This window comes from Lissotriton vulgaris, chromosome 9, assembly GCF_964263255.1.
Source record: "Lissotriton vulgaris chromosome 9, aLisVul1.2, whole genome shotgun sequence".
Classification (NCBI taxonomy): Eukaryota; Metazoa; Chordata; class Amphibia; order Caudata; family Salamandridae; genus Lissotriton; species Lissotriton vulgaris.
Genome location: NC_141697.1, coordinates 914983502 through 915009159, shown reverse-complemented (window position 1 = coordinate 915009159; position 25658 = coordinate 914983502).

Below are 25658 nucleotides of genomic sequence, written 5' to 3'. Positions count from 1 at the left end.
TATATAGCATGCCGCAGGGGATCTGCGAGGCTGACTGATCTCATTTACAGAATGTCAGATGTTTTGTCTTTACCTTTACCACTACCAGTTTTCACGACATTACCGCAAATTAAGAGCTAAATATACAAGCATTATTTCTGTCCCCTTTTCTACAATTATTGATGAAAAGTAGCCCCAGCTTTTTGCTTTTGCTCTGCTCCTAATGGGCATGGAATGCAGTACTTTTCTCAAATTGTAAAAATAGTGTTCTATTCACTGAAAACCACTTTCTGCACTTTTCACTGTATTATTTTACAGCTTCTCACGTGTTCAAAATGGCAATCAAAGTACTAAGGCTGTGAAAGGCAAAATACACCAAATATTAGTGCATGACTATTGCAAATGTTTTGAGATGAGACGAAAAGGGGGTATTAGTTATCACAGGGTATGATACAGTGCTTGCCTAGTGTCATGAGTATGGAGAAAGAAGTTATCCTAATGTGGTGCAACAGGTGAGGGAAACCCCCAAAGCCCTCAATTTTGGACAAAGGTCAGTCTAAATATAACAACAGGTCATGTGCACACACATTTAAGTCTATACAACATAAAAGGTGAACGTTATTCAGAAATGACAAAGTGTTCTTGCTTGGAGTGTCGATTTAATGGTGTGGCGCTTCACAGGCCAGACAACTAACCCTGGGCGGAGTTCGCGGAGTGGGGCTTCGCGGAGCTACGCGAAGTGGGCAAGAAACTACGCCCACCTCCGCACTCCGCGTAGCCCCACTCCGCAAAACCACTGGCCGCCAGCCCCGCCACCCGCCTCCCTCCCGCCCTCCCTAAATACTTTAAAATAAAGGAATGCAATAATTTTAAAAGCACTTACCTTGCCGCCGCTGCCCGCCGCGTCCCCGGGGCTCGCTATCTTCCGTCTTCTTCAATAATGCGCATGCGCGGGCGGCCGCGCATGCGCATTTTCCCGTGAAAATGCGCATGCGCGGCCGCCCGAAAAAGACGGAAGACGGAAGATAACGAGCCCCGGGGAACGCGGCGGCCAGCGGCGGCAAGGTAAGTGCTTTTAAAATTATTGCATTCCTTTATTTTAAAGTATTTAGGGAGGGCGGGAGGGAGGCGGGTGGCGGCCAGCTACGCTCCGTCTGCGGAGCGTGCGTAGTGCCGCCTGGCTCCGCCAGCTCCGCAAAATGCGGAGTAGGCGGCACTACGCACACTCCGCAGACGGAGCGTAGCTGGCCGCCCACCGTTACAGACAACACGTGTTTCGTCTTTGGGTGTATAACACTTGACTTCTTCCTGGCTCGGGTAGAGTGTAGCAAGTCTTCGGACCCTTCGACTGGTGATACTTCTGTAAATCTCTTGGGGAAGGTAATACTATTGAGCTTCCGTCGCTGAAACTGGCTTTGTATGCCACAATTGTCTTAACACAGTGTCGGAGTGAGGGGCTACAGGGCGTACTCGCCAGAGCTTTTCCTACAGCAGATGGCGCTGCATTACTCTTGTTTTGCCTAAAAGAGGCGTACTGATATTTAAAGGATACAATTGTGGCATACAAAGCCAGTTTCAGTGAAAAGAGAACTTACGCATCGGGGTCGGAAAAAGAAACTGAGTGAAATATTGTAGATTTCACGTACGTACTTTTCCGAGGCGTTCCTGCGCCGGAATGCCCACTCTGCGCCAGAACGCCCACATGAAACCTGATGCAGGTTTCATGTGGTGCAGGGCTTTACAACGTGTCTCATCTCCCTAGATGTGTCACATTATAAATCCGTCGCAGCATGGCGCTAGCTTTACGCCGACGCTGCGTCACACAAGTGACACAAGGGTGGCGCAAAAGTGCCGCACAGAGCTTGTAACTCTGCCGTTAAGTTCCTAAATGTTTCATTGTCAGGGGACTCTCACAACTTGGACAGGTTGAGAGCAATGGACCCAAAAATTCTAGCGGAATTATATTGTGTTCATGGTTCCAAAAAATGACACCGCTAATGCGCAAGTAAAAACTGTGCACTGAACAAACATAACAGGCTTATTAGGTTTTGGAACTGGGCAAAAAAAAACCTGACCGCCTAGACCCCTGTTCCACATTTTACTGAACTCTGGTTATTAGAGATCAAACCCCACCTCCCACTTTCATGTCCTAAGGGTCGGTGCACTCAAGTAATTGTTTATTAGTGCTTGTAGGGCACAATAGTTGCCACTGACACTTCAATTCCCACAATGCACTCTGGCATGAGTTTTGAGCAAACGTTACTAAATAGGTTTTTAGAAGTTACACATTCCAACATATGATCTTCTCTTGTATGGTAGCAGGACTGGCCTTCATGAACTATGGCCCTCATTAGGATGGCGGACAGACTTTGTCCGTCTGCCATCCTGTCGTAGGAAGGGACCGTCCGCCACAGGGGCGGAGGTCACGTGCGTAGAATAAGGATGCACCCGCCACAGTGGGGGGTGCATCCCGCAGTTTTAACATTGCGGCAGACGGTGCTAAAAGCACCGCCCGCCGCAATGCTAAAAATGCATGTTGTGCGTTTCAAAGCACAACATGACAGGCACCTGCCATGTTGTACTTTTAAATGCAGGGGGGTACCATACCCCCATGTGCAGCCCCAACCCCTTCCACCCTGGGGTCCCGCAAAAGGCCCCCAAAGCAAAGACCATATGCCTTTCCACGGCGATTAGGATCGCCAGCATTGTAATATGGTTGGCGGTGTCTCACAGACACCGCCACCATATGTAAGCACTTTTTCCGGCGGAAAAGCAGCGGACGGTCTTGCCATCCCCCGCGGACTCCCCCGCATCCTAATGTGGCGGGTGGTCATTTCTGTGAGGATGGCAGACGGATTGTCCCCGCCGGGCCAGCGGTAGCTACCACCGTGGGCAATCCATCCGCCATCGTAATCGACCCCATAAGGCGGGGGAGGCAGAGATCACAAAAGATCAGTGTCTCCAAACGACTGGTGGAGAGTGTTGGAGAGCCTAATATATTGCTGCTAATATTTGAACACAATGTACATTTCTTCTGGCTCCTTTTTACTTCGGAAACCTAACATAAGAAGGATTCTTCCCATCCTGCTTTTTTTACCACAAGCCTATCTGACAACTTGCTGGCATGTGAAAAGCCTTCTTCTGGTTATCATGGTCTTCTTTACACTTGTGTTCCTATTTGTGTAGACTTTACAAATAACAGTTTGTTAGGTACTTCGCGTTTGCGTTTACATGACATCTCCTCTCTTGCCAAATGGGTTATTACTTGAGCCCTCAGATTTGATGCTTGGGTAAGAAATGCCCCTTGCACATCAAACCAAAAGCCATGTCTTCTTTGAACACCTCTACTTCTTTTCTTTCTGTTTTATGCTAACAACTGGAGCACCTTGTGAAGTATCTCCTACACTACGCATGCTTATCTTGACAGTGGTCCCATTGTTCCTCTGTGTGAATTTGATTTTTTGTACAACTGAGGCCATGTCCTTCTTATCTCTTTTCTACGAGGCCCTCAATCCAGGAGGGCTAATAATCTGATTTACATTAGAGTAGACATTCGATATTCAAACATTTGGCTACAATTAAAACTCTCGCTTTACCTCTACCCAATAGTATCTTACACATCAGATGGCCTGAACAATGACTCCTCTTTGGTTGTTCTTTGAACACATCTCACCCCTACGTGAAGGATCTCTTTGTCTCATCGTTGGGATGGCTATAGTAGGATTATTTGGAGTGATTTACCTACACAGGTAGGGTACTCTGGAACCTTAACAGGGTGAAATCGACATCCTGCATGGCTTCTCGTCCATTTGTCTGACCTCCTGCCACCCATCAGTCATTAAAAAAAGAATTTGAAATATTGCTGCCTAAGAGGATCCTGATAATTCATCAAGATTCCTAAACTTCTAATGGTCACCCTTCACAAGAGGTGATCTTGGCTCCAAGGAGTGGTTGTACAGGTTCAGGTCTGGGTGGTAACTGGCAGTAGGACCTTTCTCATTCTAAACATGAAGAGCCCCAGATAGACCATAAAAGCAGGAGATTCCCAGACTGTGTCCCTGAAACTTTTCCTCTCACATAAAATCTAATTACAGGAAAATGTGCTTGTGACTCAGTTTCCCCCTCTGTGCCTCACCTCGACTTGCATAGAATACTTTTTTAGGTAGGTCCCAATTTTGTGTGCCCCCTGTGATTGGCTATGAATGTGGGAATTGGGCACATGAAGAAAACAGCACTCTACCATCCCTGCACTTGTATTCCCTATTAGGAAACATTTTATTGAAAGCGGCCTATGTCTAATGAAGGAACAATCGCTGCTTTAAAAAAATGTTTCTCATTTGGGAACCTCTAGGTGAAAGTCCGGTGGACCACTGCAAGCTATGCCTGTACCCCTAAAGGCCACCAAAACCATTTCCATAAAGGAACACTATTGAAAATGAGTCCCCACCCAACTCAAGGATCTTTAGAATATAAATCCCAATAGGAGATAGGAGCTCTTTCACACTACCTTCTCCTTGGGACTCGAAATGGATTGTGAACCCCCTTTAACACATAAGAAAGATTGTTCTGATTCTTTACAGGGTTTTGATACATTTTCTAAAGCTTTTTTGCAATCACAATCCATGTGGGTTTGTGAATAGCTGACTTTGCAACTGAAAAACATCTAAGTTCAAGGCCCAAGTTCCTCTTTTAGAGTTGCATTGATTTGCTCCTAAAAGACTCCTTGAATGTTCCTTGCATATGGCCTAGTTAAGGCTTGCCTTTCTCTTAGCTTTAGAACAGTAGTGCCCAATAGTTCTTACTACAGAAAAGCTTGGCAACTGACAGCTACAGATAAATTGCACAACCCTCATTCTCCATTGCCCTACATTATATTTAGGCTTGGGTGGTGAACTTCACTCCATTCAGGGAGTTTTTCACACAACGCACTCCGTGGTGCTCGCAGGGTTCCAAAAAACTCTGGGAGCTGAGTTTTTTCCTCGCTTGCACTCACAGTAAGTTAGCGAGCGTGAGCGAGGAAAATCCAACACTAGATCGCTTGCCGGTGAGATTTCTCAATGCGGGCGGTTGTGGATGGTCGCTACCACTCACATTGAGAAACCTCCATTCACATTGAGGAAGCTGCCACTCAAGTAGAACTACTCAAGCAGCAGAAAGAAGCAGTGCCTTCGGTGTGATGCCGTTCATGCTGTAAACACCGTGGACAAGCACCCAGCACTAAAAATCACCATGAATGGCGCAAGGTAATGCACTGCGCTGCTCGCGGAACTCCGCATAGGTTGGCAGATTGTTTTGCCACTTCGGGGAAACTCTACGAACTCCGCCCAGGCCTAGTTATATTGCAGTAACTAAGGTCCTCATTAAAAATTGCCTATATATTCCAAAATAATGGAGAAAAAAATCCCTATTAGCAGTCGCTTACAGTAATTCAGGCTAGCACAAGAAAGTGCTAATGGCCATGGCAGGGTAGGTGTGCATAGAATGAATTGAATGCCATAACTCTCTAGCAAGGAACACATATCAGAGACAGCACAAAACATATGTTGCAAAAACAGGTGCTTAAGTAATTTTTTGAGTCAATGAAGAAGGATCGTCAGATGGTCCGCCTCTCCTCTCAGTTCCCACGGTAAACGTCCATGTCGACATGTTGTCATTTGAATGCAGCACCAGTGTATCACAAAAAGATACATCTAGGAAGGTTCTCATGATAACATTTGCAAGCCTACTCTGTTAGCTGTTCAGTATCCTATTATGTAAAAGTGGACTTCTCTACGAAATGAAACATAATATCTAGCATGTCCTGGTTATATCATGAGAAACATTATCTTCAACAATCCTTAATTCTAATAAACATTTGTTATACCTCAGCTAGTGACATGATCTAATATGAGGAAATCATATGATGTGAGGAAAAAAAAGAGAGCATTTTCTTGAAACAGCACATTTTCAGACAATGACACATATTACAGCTAAATATTGAAATAAATCAGCTGTTCTAAAAGGCATTATTTTATTAAAGAGAAAGGAGAAAGAATTCTGAGGCCTAGTCATGTAAGCACAATGAAAATGGGAGCTTTCTGCTGACTAATAAGCTGTATGTTTGCTTTAACTTGTTAAAGACTTGCACATTTTCCTTCAGTTTGTTTTTGTTATGCATTCACGACATTATTGTCAAGATATATTTTAGCATCCGTGTAAGGTTAATATTGTTTAACTGTTTTAGCTCTAGCACTATGATCACCTACCCCTTTCCTTTTTCAATATATAATGTTCCATAAATTATTATTTTTCATGACTGAAAGAATGAATTCATTAGCCCATATTTTCAATGAGGACGATCATACATGTGGTCATTTCTCTGGTTCATTATTAATGAAATTGACTGTCATTTTCAGCAAATGTGTATTTTCCACACTAGGGCTTGTATTTTTAGAAGCTTGAATAGCAATCATCTCTGACCACAAGCCGGGAAATGACATAATCTGCAACAGTCTTGCATGCATAGATTTAAAAATACACGCTCTGCTTGTGCTTTAGCGGCTTATTTTCTCTTTTCCAAATAGAACAGCTTAGGGGGTTAATGCACCTACAGCAGGTGCAGTAAATCTAACCAAAGATCACATGACAGAATCTTGCCAGTGGACTCTGTCGTGCATTCAACTGAGATTAATAAATATAAATTATTAAGTTGGAGAACAATAAAACTTTAACAACACAGGTATACATTTTTGTCTCTACTGTCAGTTTTACAAATGCTCATTATTTCATTTTCATTTAATAAATCTTTATTTCGGTAATATATCACCATAAAAGATATGCATTACATTTCATAAGTATTAAAACAATAAAACTTTAAAACATCACAATCCATCCGGATACATAAAAGTTTTCCTATATACAGAGTTTCTGGTTTTATTCTACAGTCAGTCAATAATCAGTGTCCAGCCTTAAGGTACTGACTTCTCAGGTACCACATTGCACCTAAATATTTAGCCACAGCAAAGACAATGTGATCAGTCAGATCTGATTTCAGTACTCTAAACGCGGCCAGGCACTCCGCGAACCCCAAGCTCCTACATATGGGGATAATCCATTTCTTGCGGGAGGCGTGGTAAGCCGGACAGAAAAAGACTATGTGGAGTTCTGATTCATTGTCCACTCTGCATAAGCTAATTGGTGATTTACTCCACTTGCTTGTTAGAGCTCTGATGGGAAGAGTCCCATGCCTCCATTGTAAATATAGATTCCTAAGAAGAGGAGGATATATTTTGTCCAAGGCTGGTTCAAATCTGTATTTGTCCTTAATAGATAAAAATGACTCCGTGTGTGTGCCCATAGTTTGCTGACGACAGAGTGCCGCTAATTTACTGTCATAATATGCCTTTGCCAGACTCTTTTTGGAAATTAGTGGGCATGCAGATAGAGGATCAGACCAGAGTGACGATAGGCCTAGACCCTCCATCTTGGTTCTAATAAATTTAAGCCATTTAATTTTACCAGCGTTGGGCATGGCTAAGATTTCCTGTCGACCCTGCCTATAACTGCTCAGTTCTGGAACTGCCCACAGCCTGCGCCAGTAAACGAGGGGACGCAGTGCCAGTTCTTCGCTTATAGGTCGCAGCCCTAAATCTAACCTCAGTGGAACAAGGGGCGTGCTAGGCGGAAGTCGTACCACCTGCCTAATGAACTTATTCTCCTCTTTCCCCAGTTCTGGAGAGGTTACGTGGCCCCATAGCTCGCAATCATACATGGCGGCCCCCCTTGCCTGTGCCTTGTAAATCTGGAGTAGTGGGCCAACGGGTTTGATAGATGACCTATTGTTTCCCATGAGCCTCATAACCCCTCCCGAGTACTGGGCCAATTTAAGTAGTGCTTTCTGTTGGTGTGTGCACCAGGTCATATTCTCATTTAACAAGAGCCCAAGATACTCAAAGGTACGCACCCTTTCAAGTCTGGTCTGGCCGATGGTAGGGGCGGTTCGTAGCCTTTGTGGGGCATTAAAGACCATCAATTTGGTCTTTAAGGTGTTAATTTCTAGGCCATGTTCCCCACAAAACTCCACAAAGCCATTTAGGATGCGCTGTATCCCCATTGGGGACTTTGAGAGGAACAGGGTGTCATCGGCGAACATTATCGCCGGCACCCTGCTGCCTGCCAACTTAGGAGCGTCAGAGTTGGCAACCCCATTGAGGTGGGCGATTACCCCGTTGACGTAGAGGCAAAACAGGGTTGGTGCAAGCACGCAACCCTGCCTTACCCCCCTGTCAACGGGGAATCGGTTTGACAGCGCCCCCTCCTTGCCACACCTCAACTGGGCAAAGTTGAGGTGGAGACGGATGATCATCTCCAGCAAGCCCCCGGGGACCCCCAGTTTGGCCAGCACCTCCCAGAGTTTTCTGCGGGGGACCAGGTCGAAGGCCGCCCTCAGGTCCACGAATATAGTGTAGAGGCTGCCACCCGCCAACTGTACCGTTTTCCAGAAAACGAGGGCGAGCCGAAAGACCTGGTCTGTGGTGGAGATCTTCCTTCTAAATCCCGCCTGGAATGGACTCAGAATATCATGGTCCGACATCCATTCCGATAAACGATCCAGTAGTATCCTAGTGAAGAGTTTCTGGGAAACATCTATCAGGCTTATTGGCCTGTAGTTGGCTGGGAGCAGAGGCGAACCCTTCTTAAATATAGGGACTATCTCTGCCCCTAGCCAAGTCGGGGCGATCGTCATGCCGTTCAAAATTGCATTGAACAACACCCTCGGATAAGGGGCCCAGATCATGACCTCCTGCCTATAAAGGTCACCTGGAAGCTTGTCCAGGCCAGGCGCCTTTTTGGCCGCAAGGTTCAAGATTGCCCTATTGAGTTCTCCCAGGGTAAACCCATCCATCTTGACTACGCTTTCTAAAGATTGAACCATTGGTGGATCAAGATGGTTCCCTGGTTGGCCCGAAACAGGCACACTATACAAGGATTTAAAGTGGTCTTCCCACACAGTGGCAGCAATATTTGCGTCTACTGCCGCTATAGGTTCAGCTGAACCGTGCTTGACGATCTGCCAAAATTTACGTGCATCATGAAATGCTAAGGCAACCGTCATTTCCGACCAATTGTGCTGGTCCCATTCTATTTTGGCATTACGGGTGGTGAGCTTGTAGGCCATCCTCTTATCCCTGATCTTACTAGGGGTATCCCGATTTTTAAGGGACTCCAGGAGGGCAGCCTTTGCACTTCTGCAAGAAGCATTGAACCATGTGGCTCTCTTCTCCTTTCCCTTTTTTGTCCTGGCCACCGGGTTCATTACTTCTGCCAGGTTAGTGCAAAGCTCGGAGTGGATATCCCCAAGCACTCTGAAATTTTCGGGAGTGGGTGACTGAAGGAAGAGATCCCTAACTTTTTCAAGGGCAGGGACCACTGCCTCGTATAGCCTCTGAGTATTTTTTGGGTTCTGCACTAATGTTGCCCATCTAATTCTGCGTCTGTTGCTAGATGCAAGTAGACCCTCCGGGAATGCAGTGTTTATGTCTGTGTTTGCCGTTGGCATACCCTGGACAGCGAACCTCAATGACAGTACATTTTGGTCACTGTCGGACCTTCTGAGTATATTGAAATCCCTCACTTTATTCCAATCCTTTGTCCGAACCAGGAGGTAGTCTATCCGTGATTCGTGCCCTGGTCTATTGAAGGTGGGCTGGGGTGGAATGTCTCCCTTGATCCGCCCATTGCAAGCCCTCAGTGAGTGGGATAGAGGGAGGGACATTATTTGGGTGGCTAGGGGTGACCATGATTTTACCGGTGGGCCCGACAAGGTGGGTATCTCCCAAAGATCATCCTCTTCATTAATTACACCATCCAGATGTTCCGGGAGGGGCTCATACTGGATGTTAAAGTCCCCCCCCATTATAAGTGATTGGCAGAGGGTGACACGGTCGAGGAACACAGCCAACTCCTCTATTGTTCCTGAAGTGCCCGTGATGCCAACCGGTCTAGAGTATACATTTATTAATGCTACTCTAACACCGGATGCCCACTCTAGGACAACACACTGGAAGTCCGGTGAGCTGGTTGCGATGTTTCTCGCCCTGCATCCAAGGTGGGAACCTACCCAGATTGACAAACCACCGGACGGTCGTCCCCTCCCACCCCATTTTGCCACGATCTCAAAGGTATGCTCATTATTATAATCGTTTTGGTTTCAGTAGAAAACATGTCTGACTTCTTTCCAGAGTCACCTTTGCTAGCTTCACCTCTGGCCTTTGTTCCTCTGCCACAAGAGGTAGCAGTGCAGACTAGGGCCGGACTAATTTTCTGGGCACCAGGCGTTGCGGTGAATGGCAGCGTGGGCGCTATTTTCACTGCCGCCGACAGCCTGTATTGTTGCTGGGGACCCGCGGGCCACTTTCCTACTTGTATCATTTCTAAATAAATGAGAAAAAAACGAATGGTTTTAAAGTACTATTTAAGCATGCTTTTAAATCTTTTTTTTATATTGTTTATTTATTTAAGCATGCTTTAAAACCTTTTTTTGTATATTGTTTATTTAGAAGCACTGCCAATAGGAGCATGGCCAGCAGGCTCCAGCAACAAAACTGGCCTCCAAGGCAGTGAAATGGCAGCCACTCTGCCACCCCCCAAATCACAAATAGCCAGTCCAGCCCTGGTGCAGGGAGGGGTGGTTTGGGGTGTTTGTGAGTGTATGTGTATATGTGATGTGACATGAGGAGGTTTCCGGGGACAGAATATTGTCTTATGAGTTGTGCCCGGTGAAGACATTTGCCTTCTATCGGCTCAGTTATATGGGGATCCTATTGGCTGTTGCTTAGTAAAAGACTTGGGGCTGAGCAGTCCGCCAAGTGGTCTTGGAGTAGTACTTCTGGCTTATCCAGAAATCCCCGAATTCCTGGTGGAAATCTCTGAGCCCAATATGCATTCATTTTTGTCAGTGGTGGGCGAGGCACTGACAGCTCGAGCAAGATGCCTGGCTCAGCTCAAGATCCTCTTGAGCCCTTAAGTCCAAAACGAGATAAGTTTCCATGTGGTGTTTGCTTGCCACCCACACACCACACTCTCACTTGATGCACAAAGAATTAAAGACAAAACAGTGACATTTGATGTAAAAAAATAGGAGAGACAAAGAGATACCCAGGTAGTGGCTAAACTGCACAATGTGAAATAATGTGCCTAAATTGATAACATTGTGTGATCCCCTACAAATATTTTTCTCACCAAGCCTTCTCTGCCTGAGAGCACATTCAAATCAAGGTGTGAGCTGTACAAAAACATTTTGTGTTTGATTTAATAAACTATAATATTGTTCCATGGATAAAAGGAATGTAGACCTGGACCACATACAGGAAACACATGGCAACTGACCTGCCTCTTAATTCACTACTAGCATTGTCATGGCAAGGGGTGGTATGAATTTTTCTAAGCTCATGTTTAAAAACGACCCCTTTTAATGAAAACTTCCCAATGCAGTGATATAAACTGATGTTCTTCTGTATATTAGAGAAATGCAACTTTTTGATTTTCGAAAACAATTTTATCATATCTTTATATGAAAACGGGTGCTTGATTTCCATGCCAAATATTTTCAAGACTCGGATCGTGTAAGGGGTCTTATGGCCAAGCCATACCCTAGACTCCTCTCTTAGTTGGGGCATCCCCTCTTTATTTCTGTACTGCAGAAGAAAACCCTAAAATGAGAGATTCATTCTGCAGAACATAATAAAGAAGTCCCCGGCATCAGTGACATTTTATTATATTTTTTTCCCGGACCGCCATGCCTCCCATGATGGAACCGAGCAGGAAAAATCACAGTCAGTGTCCGCATCCTATTCAGGGTGGAGCAAAGATGATCCCTCAGCCACATGACGACATCACTGTAAACCGGAAGCCTTGTGGTGGAAGGACTTCCAGATGAAGGACTTCTGACAGGTGAACCAGCTGAGGCTCGACCAATTGGAAACTTAGAAGCTCCCCCAACTCTAAATGAGGTCGGGAATTATGAGCTCTACGTAGTGGGATCTCCATTGATTTCTGGCAAAGTGCTTGCTCCACCAAACCCAAAATGATCTGCTTCACACTAAAAACTAGCATCTTATGCATTTTTACGTCTCACTCTAAAAGCTGCCATCTTATGCATTTTTAGGTCTCACTCTAAAAGCTGCCATCTTATGCATTTTTAGGTCTCACTCTAAAAGCTGGCATCTTATGCAAAAGCTGCCATCTTATGCATTTTTAGGTCTCACTCTAAAAGCTGCCATCTTATGCATTTTTAGCTCTCACTCTAAAAGCTGCCATCTTATGCATTTTTAGGTCTCACTCTAAAAGCTGCCATCTTATGCAAAAGCTGCCATCTTATGCATTTTTAGGTCTCACTCTAAAAGCTGCCATCTTATGCATTTTTAGGTCTCACTCTAAAAGCTGCCATCTTATGCAAAAGCTGCCATCTTATGCATTTTTAGGTCTCACTCTAAAAGCTGCCATCTTATGCATTTTTTGGTCTGGCATCAGCCCAGACCTTTTGATTTTACTAAAATGATATACAAAATATATTTGCCTATTGACAAGTTTCTGTTCTTTAACAAGGAGCACATCCACACACAAAGTAGTTCCCTTCATGTAGAGGCTACAATGGCAGCATTTTTTTTAGACTAACTATTATTGCTTTTAGACAATTGTTTGTTAATGGCACCTTCCCCAGCAATAAATGTATACAAAAGTATAGATGAAATGCAATGTGAATCAAGTTTGACCTCCAGGAGCTGACCTCTGCAGCCCTCAGGCAAGGCTCCTGATTGGATTTCTTTGGACCTTTACAAACATAACCCGGAATCTAGGTCCTGGTGATTACCAACGCCATTCATTCAGACAGTTACTCAACAATTCCATCCTCATGGCGCACAGTAGTAATCATGCCAATGGTTTAAAAAGGTAATAAGCAAGAGCCACACTCTCTAGACCCATCTCTTTGCTGGACTCAGTGGTTAACGTGGTTGGCCGGGTCATCCTGTGTAGGATCCAGTGCTGAACAGTGGACAACAGCTTTCTACCTCAGGCCCAATATGGATTCATACTGCCGATTAACAATAAAATAATACCTCAATTTACATCTTGTAGTAAAGAAATATTCTGATCTTTATGAATTTCAGCATTGACTGGGATCGCGTGAATCAATCAAAGCTGTGGGGCATTTTATAGGACATTGGGGATGAAGAAGGCGCTAACTGGATTTTTATATATTTCATATTTATTATATATTTTACTTAGTAATGTCACAGCTTCAGTGAAATATGACTTGTGAGGAATGTTCGGATTCATTCAATTTTTATTGTATATTAACGGGCTCAACTCTTTTTTAATAACACTGCAAGAACATCAAGACCCGTCCCTGCTTTGCTATTTGTCAATAATGCTGTTTTAACATCCAGAACACCGGACAACCTTAATGTCATTTTTAGGCATTTGTGGACAATTTGGAAAAACTTTAATACATGGTCAGCAGCAGAACTAACAGTAACGTTAGAACTATATCACTTAAAGAGAAGGTTGTGGGCAGGGTGGCGCACTTCCTATATCTGGATATTACTTTGATTCTTCAAGCTCATGGGCATGTGCCTTTCTGTCAGGTGCATGAAATTAAATCAGACTGTATGTGCCCTATTTAGTTTTGTTCCAAAACAAACTAATCCTCCTTTTTTTTAGAAATATTCAATCGTAAATGTATTCCAACTCTGACGTATGGAGCGGCCATCTGGGTATATCGCTTTAGAACTTGCAGGTAGAAGAAAATTGTTTTGTAGGCAGCTATTGTGGCTGTCAGCCAACAGCCCAAATTGTTTCCTGAATTAAGAATTAGGATTGGGTCTCTCGATATCTTGGGTCCAGCACTTAAAAAAATAGCTATCTTGCTTGGAAGGGCAGGATGATTCAATAACCGGAGAGCCGTAACACTAGCAGATAAATCATGGGCTTGGGAAAACTTTTTTGCCTAAGCTCAACTATCTAGAGTGGGGGAGGAACTGATGAAGTAATCTATGCTGGAATATGGAGTAATTTAAGCTACACCAGGCCGGAGCCCTACTTGAATCTGGTTATCAATTCATGGGAAAGATCTCTGCTTACCAGATGTAGCTTAGGTTTCATTTGAACCTTTTATGTTTCCCTTTAGATCAATACAGCCTGGGAGTGATCTTTCTTTGCATATGTGACAAATCCTCCCCCAAACACTCTTGCACTTAATCTTCTTTTGCAGATTTTATAACCCTTTTAGCAGACTATATTTGATACATGCACTTAAAGGCAAGGGTTTTTGTAATGCACTAGGATCACCAAGTGTTTGTAAAGCAATAGGGAGCTTTTTTTAATTATCTATAAGACATTACATATCCTGCTTTTTTTATTCAGCTTTGTTACCTTTTAATATGTTTTTGGAATGGATTTTGTTGACCAATTCTCTCATATTTTTATTTTGTATTTCTTCATCACATACCGGAGCTGCAGTGTTACTGATATTGTTGTAGTATTGGGATTCTTTTTTTTAAATAATCTAATAAAGATTGTGTCAGTCTCTCTGTCAACGCTTAAACAAAATAAGCATTGACAAAGCCAAAAGGCTAGCAGCCAACACCAGACCCATTGGTTTTGCAAATGCTTGTTTAATATTGCCGATGATGGAGCACTTGTACTAACAAAATGGTCCCTCTTGATTTGAAGTTAATTTTACATTATTGAGCTGGTGCATTGAGAACTGCTGGTCAAAAATACTTGTTGCACATAGTAACTAAAGAGTGTTGCATATTGTCCATGGTGTCTGCTGGACTCTGAAATTTTGCCGGAGTGGCCCACTATGCGCTCGGTTGTGTGACGTCATTTAATGATGTATGGGCAGAGGTTTGGTAAGAGTGACCATTCATGCTTATCTCCTGGTAAACCTATGTGGGATGAGTTATGGAGAGAGAAAATTGAGACAGATTTTGAAATGAAAGAATAACACGGAAAGAGGGTGCGCTGAAATCCACCTTATGAAATGCTGATGAGAAGCCCAACTCAGTAAGAGACTTTGCATTGGTTACCCTCAACAGCATACCAATAATGTTCACTAATGTTGAGCAGAGAAGGTTCTCCAATCTATATGGCCCTGTAGGGTCTCGGTGGTCAATACACATCCACTAACTTTGATCTAGCCCAAAGGTAATAAACAGTACCACTGGACTTAACCAGTCCACTGTCTCACTGGGTTAAATCAGTGAAAAATGAAAAAGAATTTACAGAATCATTCAAGTTCTTCTTCAACTAGCTTAGTGCTACTTTGGACCACTTTGCATCAATAGGACTTATCATGTATGGGACATGGATGTTCCCATGCAACCCCCATGGGTTTTAATGCAAACCCCTCTCTACTAAAATGGTACACAGAGATTTGCACCAAAATGTATGCCTCCTTTTCTAACTTTGAATTTGTGCTGTAATTTATAGCAAATATACAAAGTTATAAAAGTGTTAAGTAAAGTCAAAGTATAGTATTTTGCATATGAAGGGTCCCCTTTCAGCTCAAGACCTATTCTTCACACCGGGCACACTCCCTTGTATGCTAGAAAGAGTACCGAAGACCAGGGATATCCAAAATAGGTCCATGTGGGCCAGATCCATGTCACATTTTCGGGATATCAGTAAGTCAAAACAATTTTTGTTTAGCTTTAGTAAATATAAAGTAATCAATATACAGATTAAAAACCTGCTATAACAGGAAAGGAAAACACACCATAGCAGCATAAGCAGATGCAAGGTGCTTGTTCACATATCCTCGCAGGGGCCATTCTTTTATTCTTAGAAAAGTACATAAAACTGTACATTTCTAAATCAATAAAAAAATCGAAGTTATATAAAATTCACAGCTATCTAATTTTCATTACAAACTCTTCAATGAATTGGGAGCAGCAAACTTTCCATAAAAAACAGACATACTTTACCCATGTGGGTTTCACCGAAAAAAGGGCCTAACCCTATTTATTTTATTATTTTAGAAATAGGGGCCGGGATTATTGTCATCTCTGCCTGGCATGGAATGGGATAGCGAAAAAAAGCCTTAAGCATCTCTCATGATAACTCTTCACGTTTTCAAACACAATGTTTTTTGTCGGCTTTACTCTAGCAGGCTGTAGTTGTTACAAGAGGCAAGATCCCTATCTACAGATGAGACATAATCACCTAAGAAGTTGGGGGGCATAACATCAAAATATCCAATCTCACTTTCGAAGCACTGGTGCGTATTATTAATATGTAAACCTTTCTCGTAAAGATAGGTCTCTGTCTACCCCAGTGCACAGATTTTAATATCCTCATGTACCTACTGAGTATCTGAACTGTGGGAAATTTTAATTATGCCAGAGTAATTGGCATACTTTGGTAATATTACATAATAAAATGATGCAGCCATTCCCCAATGTGCAATTTCAGAGAGACATTTTAACACAAGATGTACCGTTCGGGTAATTTTTTAATGCATGCACAATTTCATGGTGATTTTTTTGCCCAAGAGGACACTTTTGGTAATTTATTAGTGCAAAACTAGAATCTGAATGCGAACATCAGTGTTTTGAATACAAGCAACTGCAAAAGAACTCTAAACTACATTTTGAGCTAATTTTTTACTTGAATGGACTGACTGTTTGGGGCATTTTTTTCATTGCGAGATGCATCTCCCATAACTACGTGTAATATGGTGTCATTTTTAGTAATTCTGCATAGCTACACAGCCCCAAATTATGCAAGTTACACCCACCTCAACTGAGTATATGCTCCAGGGATACCAACATGTAACTCTAATTGAGATCTTGCATGTGGTGTTCAAGTTGCTTGAATCACGGGAGACTGGATTTCTCCAAATGTGGTTTACATGTTACAGAAAAACTGTTGGACAACACTGTAAATCAAATCAAAATGGCCTAGCGGGATGTTTCCATTCCAAGATCATTTATAGCAAACTATTTTATCATAATACATGGGATTCTGCAAACCCTGAAGCATAATTAAAGCAGTTGTTTAATGAACGAAAACAAAACCTTGCTTTTATTTTATTTCTTCTTCCTTCTTTCTTATGTTTTGATATGTTTAATTTTGTACTAGAGATATTATTTTTATTTATCATGTTTGCAAACATTTCCTCTCTTTCACATGAAAGAACTATTGTCCAAGGATTTAAGTGGTTTATGGGACAGATGATAGTGTGGCTATGTATTATAAGGAATAAAGAACCCCCTGTCAAACACGATAAATATATTGCAAGTCACCCCAGTGTTCCTGTGATAACATGGGGCTACGGCTCAGGTAGAAACTAGAAAGACTCCAGATGACCAACCTTCTTACAATTAGGAACGTAATATTTATTTACTTATTCACTTTTCTTTCCTTCCAGTCGATACAACTTGTCTTCTTCTCTCGGCCTCTCCTTGTCTTCTCTCCTGATCCGTTATTTGACAGTTTCTCCTTTTCTTCCTACTCGAGGGACTCTCTTCAGGAGGACCAGGACTCTTGGAGAGAAAGGACAAGTGACGGTTAAGTGATTATTACTCTTCTATTTCTCTCAATATTCCTTTCTTTCTCTCTCTACTGTATCTTTTTTTCTCTTAGGATTTTTTCTTTCTTGACCTTGCCTTCTTGCTTCTGGCCTTTCCTTTCACTCTATCCTGCTGCTCTCTATCGGCTCGTATATACTTTTGCCCTTCACTCTTGCTTTATTATTCTTGTGCCTTTCTAGAAAAGCCTGTGATTCACAGAAATAGGAAACAACAAAAAAGAAGAAGACAAGAAGCAGAAGAAAAAAAACCTCTAAAGCTGTTTGGGTGTATCAGGTGATAATCCCTCCTCTTCTTTATGTGAAAAAACAAATATGTTTCACCAACAACCTACAATAGGCAGTTTTTGGGTCGAGGATGGTACACATTATGTATACACTTTCCAGCAACCCCCGCTCTCCACTCTCTTCTTCCCTGAATTGCCCCTCCACTCTCTTATATGGGCACTGACCTGGTCTACGATGCTCCCCTGTGAGCATGGCTGGTGGAGGATGCCTCTCCGGTCTTCTGTCCATTTGGGAGGGACTGCAGCTGAAGTGGTGGCATTCCTGTAACTTCGGTGGCCTGGTCTTCCGTCTGGGGTCTTGTAATTTCTACTGGAGTTCCGCCTGTCTGCCACCACGTGTGCTGTGTACACCTTTTCTCCTTTGCTGTTTTTCACAACATTCTTCATTCTAGGTCCTCCTCTGCCTCGCGTGATCCTATTTCTATGTCCCTTCCTTTGCCTGGCTTCCGTCTTTCACCCTCTGTTTTTTCCTGCTCTGTCTCCTGTGGAAAGAACATAAGTCATTTGTCTTTTTCTCTGTCTTTTCTTGATCCTCTTAGGTTTTTCTTGCTGTCTAATAACCTTTTATTGTTTTGTGCTTCATACGGCATCCCAAGGGATTTACTGGAGCCTGGCGCGGGAGCAACCTCTAAGTAGACATCCTCATCTTCCCCTTGTTCTTGCCTCTACCCTCTCAAACAAACCCCCTCCGGTTGACAAAAAGTCAGTATTGACATGATCCCTTCTCTTACTTGCCTAACCTCAATGAATAAAGCTTCAGAGAGAAACCAGCGGAGGATTATACCTATCATTTCTGTACATCTAGTTTAATGGCTAAGTGGTCTTTCTCAACCGTAGGGTAATGTAACTCACAATGGAACAGTTTCTGGCTGATAAAGAAGATGAGAGTTTCTACTTGTTGGTCATATAGCTGAGAGAGGACAGCGCCTAACCATACATTCAAATGTACCGCTTTGTTCGCCATAAATTGGCAGGGTATGCTCAGACGTGAGTCCCTTGCTCACTTTGCCACTGGATTCAAGCAAGCCTGGCTGAAGACGGCTGTAATGCCAGAAACCGGTCCTAGGAAGCTTGTTTCCGTTCCAGGGAAGGCATGGCTTGGCAGTTCGGGCTGGACTGTTCCCATGAGACACAGGGTCAGACTGATTTGCATATAGCCATGTCTGAACTGGGGTGGCAGAGTGAGCTAAAGACCGGTGATGGATTAAACCCAGATCTGTTGACTGGGTGTGAGTGTTTGATTGGTTTAGATGCTCCGTCCATCACCACCCCCTTTTGTAACCATACATTTGAAGCATTGGTTTTCAAAGTAAAAGGTTTCCTAAAATTAAGAGAATGGAGAACAGGTTTTGAAGAGATAGCATGTTTTAAATTGGAAAAGGCCTTCAAGGCAGTCTCTAAATGGGATGTATATGCCGAAGGACACCTGGATTTGCCCAAGATATCAGTGGAAGGGGCTGAGATGTGGGAATAATTTGGGATAAACGAACTGTAATAACCCAAAAGCCCAAGAAAAGCTCTCATTTCATGCTTGGTTTTGATAAAAGGTACTTTAGCGATGGCCCTCGCTTTCTCCTCCTGAGGTTCAAGTACACCGTGTTCTAGGTGGTTTCCCAAATATTTAACTTTACCATAAACTAACTGCACATTTTTTGAGTTTATGTGGAGGCCTGGTATTATCAGGGTATATCAAGAGCATTCCCTTTTTCTTTCCGGAAGGTGACTTAGCTTTCCTCGTCTACCCCCAGTCATTCTTAGATTACTTTTGTGACTTCTTGATATGGGATATCCCCCATATGGTTAGCAGCCTGGTAAGACGCTTGGGCTAGCCCACTAGTAAGCGGGCTAAGTAGTGTATCCATCTGTCTTCTGGCCAACGGCTAGCTTTAGCCGCTCTTTCAAAATTTAATAAATACGCAGGGGAAGATTTACAATAACTGGTGCATCCCAGCGTATCAGAAGGGATGCGCCAGTTAATTGTGCGCCACAGCACCGCCACCCTGGATGCGCCTCATTTATAATGTGGTGCACCGGGGGCAAAAACGGAATGATGCGTCACGTATCTGTGCCGTAAAATCGGCGCATTGCTGGAGTTGCGCCGCAAGCGCGATGCAGCTCCAGCAATGCTCTGGGGGCTCTATCTCCACAATGCTGCGTCAATCCTTACGCCTGCTTCAAGCAGGCGCAGGGTTTTGATGCAGCATGGGCCCAAAAGTGACTGAGTGAAATCTTGCAGATTTTACTTAGCTACTTTTGGGTAGGCGTTCCTGCGCCGGAAGGCCCCCCCTGCGATGGAACGCCTCCTTCTGGCAGAGGGCTTTACAACGTGACGCATCTGGGAGATGCGTCACGTTGTAAATACCCCGCACCATTGCGCATCTTGCTGTCTCCTGTTTGTCCTGGTTGACCCTTTTTGACTCTAGCCCAGTTGCCCTCAGTAAGTTTGGCTTCTCGCACATAGTGCGCCTTGTAGATGCGTTGAGCCTTCTCAATGTTGCTTCGGGCGATGGCCGGGGACCATATGCTCTGGAGACTCATGTTCTTCCAGGCTGTATTGTCTCTGGTAAATGGTTCTCTGCCTCTCAGAATTTTAAACGTGCTGTAACCTGTGAGGGTGGGTGTGATACGGTACGCCCACACTGTGCTTTTGACTTTGGTCTGCCAGTTCTTCCCGGAAATGATGGCTGCCTGGACTGAGCCCATGATCACCCGGTTAAAGTGTTCCACTTGGCCGTTGCCAGCCTGGTGGTAAACAGGTGTGGTTTAGTCTGGATTCCGCTGCGACTGGTGAAGGCTGTCCACTTGGCTGATGTGAACTGGGGTCCGTTGTCACTGGTGATTGTTTTGGGAATGCCTTCCCTCAGGAAGATGTTGGTGAGGAAGGCAATGACAGTGTCAGAGTCCACAGATTCGCAGATTTCGACCTCTGGCCACTTCGAGTATCAATCCACGAAGACTATGAGGTGTTTGGGTGTGCCCCAGGAATCCAGGATGGGGCCTACGATGTCAATGGAGACGTCCTCCACGGGTTGTTGGGTGTATTGAACTCCCCGATGGGTGGTCTGATGATGGTGAGTGTTTTATCAGCCCTGTTGCAATGCTTGCATGCTCTCACGAACCTCTCCACTTGAGTGTCCATGGTCGGCCACCAGTACAGTAGTTTAATTTGTCTTTTCGCTTTGACGATGTCCAGGTGGCCTTCGTGGTTGATGTGGAGTATGCGGTCGAGTATCTCCTTCGGGGGCACAACTCTGTCACCTCGTAGTAGAAATACTGAGTCATCACTAATAGAAAGTTTGTCGCGGACCTCCCAGTATTTTCTGAAGTTGTCCTTTGTGTGCTTCTTCTCTGGCCAGCCGTGTGGAACATAGAGTATGACCTGAAATATTTTGGTGTCCTGTGCATAGGCATCTGTCCAATCCTGCACTGGAGTAGGTAGTGTGCATTATGATCCGGTCTCGGATGAGGTCATCGTTTAGAGTACCAAACTTGCAGTTGATGGCTAGCTTCTTGAGGGCTGCCACGTAGTCCTCCACAGATTCCGACTCGGTGTGCTTCCGCTGGAAGAAATTATACCGGTTGATGGCTGTTCATATTACCGGCTGGTATTGTTTGTCCAGGTCTTCCAGGGCATGTTGGAACACATAGTTGTCTGTAGATGCCCATGTCTTCTTCACCATGTTCTCGTAGACGCGCAGGCCTTCCGCGCACAGGTTATGTAGGAGTATTTTCTTTCTGCGTTTGCTCAAGAACGCCTCCTCGTCCTCATCTTCCAACGCTGATAAGTAGTTCAGGAAGTACCCCTTCCAGTCGGCCCACTTCATGGCTGGTTCTCCTGGCTTAGGTAGGAAGGGTACTGGGTTGGTGAGTGAAAAGGTTTGTGTGCACATGATGCGGGCAGCGCGGAAGGAGGAACGCCTTGATGTGGTGCCGAGGCGCTAAAAGAACATAAGTGGTCCTGTAATTGATGTGCCCGGTTAGGAGCAGGGAGCCCTTGTGTGTACTCGACTGCTGCGTTGTGCTCCGGAGCAGGAAGTCCTTATGCCTTCTCACTTAAGGCGATGTGCCCCAGTGTACTGCGGTCGTGTAGTGGTGCCACGCGATCCGGTGGGATGGGTGCTCTTTGCGGTGTCAGGCATGTGGCCAGAATACTTGGCTTGCGGTGCAGTTGTGGAGCTCCTGGTGCAATGGCTTCTTATGGGCTGCACGGCCCTCCTGGCAGTAGGCCGAGGCTTGATGTTCGAGGATAGGGTGGGGTGTGAGGCGCGCACCGATGTGCGTGCCGAGGGCCTCACTTGGTGTGCCTGGCGGAGTGCGGCCAGCAGGCCGCACCCGCAACTGTGCGATCGCCGGCTCTCCCCTACCTTGACGTCGGCCAGGATGCGGTTGACGGTTCTGCCGCCTCGTCGCCACGGTGGTGTAGGGAGCTGCACCCCTCTCTCTAGAGATGACCAGGGCAAGAGGGTGCGTTGAAGAACTTTATCTTTATTTCTCCGAAGGGGAGAGCCGACACCAGGATCCTCACGACGCGATCTGGAATCGCCGTTCGCATCACGTCACTCCTACAATGCTTTGAGGCGAGTCACATGGCGCGGGACAACTAGACCGTAATGCTACATCTAGGCTTCTGTATACCTTTTACCTTCACACTGGCTTTATTATCCTAGTGGCTTTCAAGTAAAGTCTGGGGTTCATGGGAATAGGAAACAAAAATGAAGGAGAAAGAAAAGAAGTGGATAAAAATAAAACAACTCTAAAGCTGTTTGGGTGTATCAGGGGAGAATCCCTCCTCTTCCTCATGTAAAAAAACCAAATATGTTTCACTAACTACCTACAATAGGCAGCTGTAGGGGCGAGGATAGTACAAAATAATTATACACTTTCAAAACAGCCCGCACTCTCCTGCCCCATGCTTCCAGCATGGCCTCTCCACTCCTGTATGTGGGCCCTGACATGGTCAAGCCACGCTCTCCTCTGAGGATGGCTGGTGTTTGGTGCCTCTTCGGTCCTCTGTTCACTTGGGAGGCACGGCTCCTGAAGCTGTAGCCTCCTGGTAAGTTCAGTGGTCTAGTCGTCTGTCTCGGGTCCCCTAACTTCTACTCGACTTCCCGCTGTCTGCCACCACTTGCGTTGTGTCCACCTTTCTCCTTCTCCATTTGCCACAGCGTTTTTCCTTCTAGGACGTCCTCCTCTTCATGTGGTCCTATTTCTCTATTTATTTCTTTGCCTAGCTTCACATCGGTTTTTCCTCTTTTGTCTCCTATTGAAAGAACGTTAGTCCTTCGTTTCTTTTTCTTTCTTTTCTAGATCCTTGTGTTAGTCTTTTCTTGCTATCTAATATCCTTTTATTGCTTTGTGGTTCAGATGGCATCAGAGGGGATTTACTGGAGTCTCCCAAGGGAGCAACCAGTAAGTAGAGATACTCATAGCCCCCTTGTTCTTCTTCCTCCCGTCATTCACAGTTCCATAACCTTATAAAGGGTCTTGGCCTTCGACCTCATTCTTCTAGATGGCCATGGAACTCCTCAGTAACTTGCAAATCCTTACAATATACAGCACGGGAACTTTACCCCATATATATATATATATATATATATATATATATATATATATATATATATATATATATTTGGATCTAGTTGCTTCTCTAACCTTAACTGGAGTAGCGCCCTCAGAGATCATTATAAAGCCCGGTAGCTCAGCTTTCAGGATATGCACAGAAGAGATTTTGACTCATGATTAATCTAAAAGGAAGTCACTTACAAAGTTATAATGTAATGTGGATCTGACTTTCCTGGCCCTATATTGGGCACCCCTGCTGTAGACAGAGGTGCACATCACTATGGTGACCTGGATTATAATATTAATATCACACATGATGTCAGCAGTAAACGCCCTTTTTTAGGTCGAGCTAGAGTGCGCATGCGAAGCATGCGTCTAGCTCGATAACTATTGTTGTCAGTCTCCTGGGAATCTCAGACAGGGGTCGGACACGCGCGCCGATTGGTGTCTGTGGACGAGCACGTCCAGGCTGGCGCCGTGCCCATCCCCTGCATCAGATTGGCAGGAAGCCGAGAACACATACACTCACGGGCACCCACACACACACACACACGCATGCAACAGCCACACGTGCACACACAGACACATGCGCGCACACACAGACACACATACACACACACGCGCGCACACATTCCCCCCCTCACACCCCACTTTCCATGCCTAAGCGCACTAGTGGGCCCCACTCACCGGGCTGCTGTGCGATGCCGAAACACACCCCGCCTCTCCACTTCACCCGGGCCCCCTCCTGGGACCAGGGACTTCTCTGCATTTCCACCGGTGCCGCAGGGCTCTCTCTTCCTCATGGGAGCCCTGCATCAACGAGCAACACCGGCCTCTTCCGGCCGCGTCACAGGCTCCGCCCATGTCACGGGCAAGGATGCCTGACTTCCTTGTAATAATTATCTTTCAATGCAGTGATAGTGCCTGATGTACTCGGAGTTACACTTCCGCTTGTTAAACATGCGTTTCACTTGTTTGTATTGAGTTTGTGCTTGAAAAGTCCCAACAAACATTGTGATGAAAAAGATCCCCTTTATTCGAAAGCACAAGGCAGAAGCATGAAAGCGCAGCCAGCCCAACAATGGCCTCTTCCGGCCACGTCACAGGCTCCGCCCATGTCACGGGCAAGGATGCCTGACTTCCTTATAATAATTATCTTTCAATGCAGTGATAGTGCCTTATGTACTCGGAGTAGCACTTCCGCTTGTTCCTTTTTGGTGTCGCTCTCGCCTTGGGGATGGAATCACCTTTTTTTCCCTGTGGTTTTGGCGCAGTGGCCCTAGATTGTTCTGGGCTAAATGATTCAATAGGCAGGGGCTGGTCGCTTGAAAGCTCAATTGCTAATGCCCCAGAGGGTTGAAGAGGGCTGGGATCAGGGGAGGCAATATCTAAGGTTGGAGTCAGGGACAAGCGTCTCTCAGTCCTCTCAATTTCGGTGGCTACTGCTCCCAGAGTTTTTTCCAGCATTTTATCTATAGATGTTGATTTGCTGGACATTGATTTGGGTGGAGCTAACGTTTGTTTCTTTAAGACACACGCCCGTTTCCCCATTGTGCAGATGTGGCCTCGACTTCACCGGACTGTTAAGGTTTAAGTAGAAAGAGTATTTTAAAAACAGTGCAACCAGTATTAAATTAAAAACTGTACAAATTGGATGAATATCAATGAGGCGCAGCAAATCAGGGAAAGGCTATCTGAACCAAAAAGGTCATATACAAGTTCAGTCCCTTTAAGCACTCGGGGCAAAGTCAATAAGATAATGAATAGGTTAAAACGCCAAACCTATGGAAGAATAGTGGCAGAACCATGTAAATGGTAGGGTGGACAGCAGTACCTTAGTTCCTGGGCCCGATCACTGAACATAATCTTCACAAAAGTTATTTACAAAAGTTTAAGCTATTGCCATTATAAATTACAATAACTTTTATTTAAGTATTAATTATTACAAAAATTAAAAGCAATTGTTATTTGTAATATCAATACATCTAAGTCACGTAAATACAACACATATTGCATTACAAATGCTATAGGTGACATATTTGCGAAAGTTAAAACTATTGGAATTGTAAATGACAAAGCTATAAATTTAGCTATTTTCAAAACCAACACATAAATACAAAATTTGTCATTTACAATACCAATAGCTCAAACTTTCCGAATGCGAGACCTATTGCATTGCAAATGCTTGTTCTTTCCTTGTTTCTTGTTCGTCTCATTGCTTCATGAACGTGACATTTTGTTTAAAGGGCAACATTCTG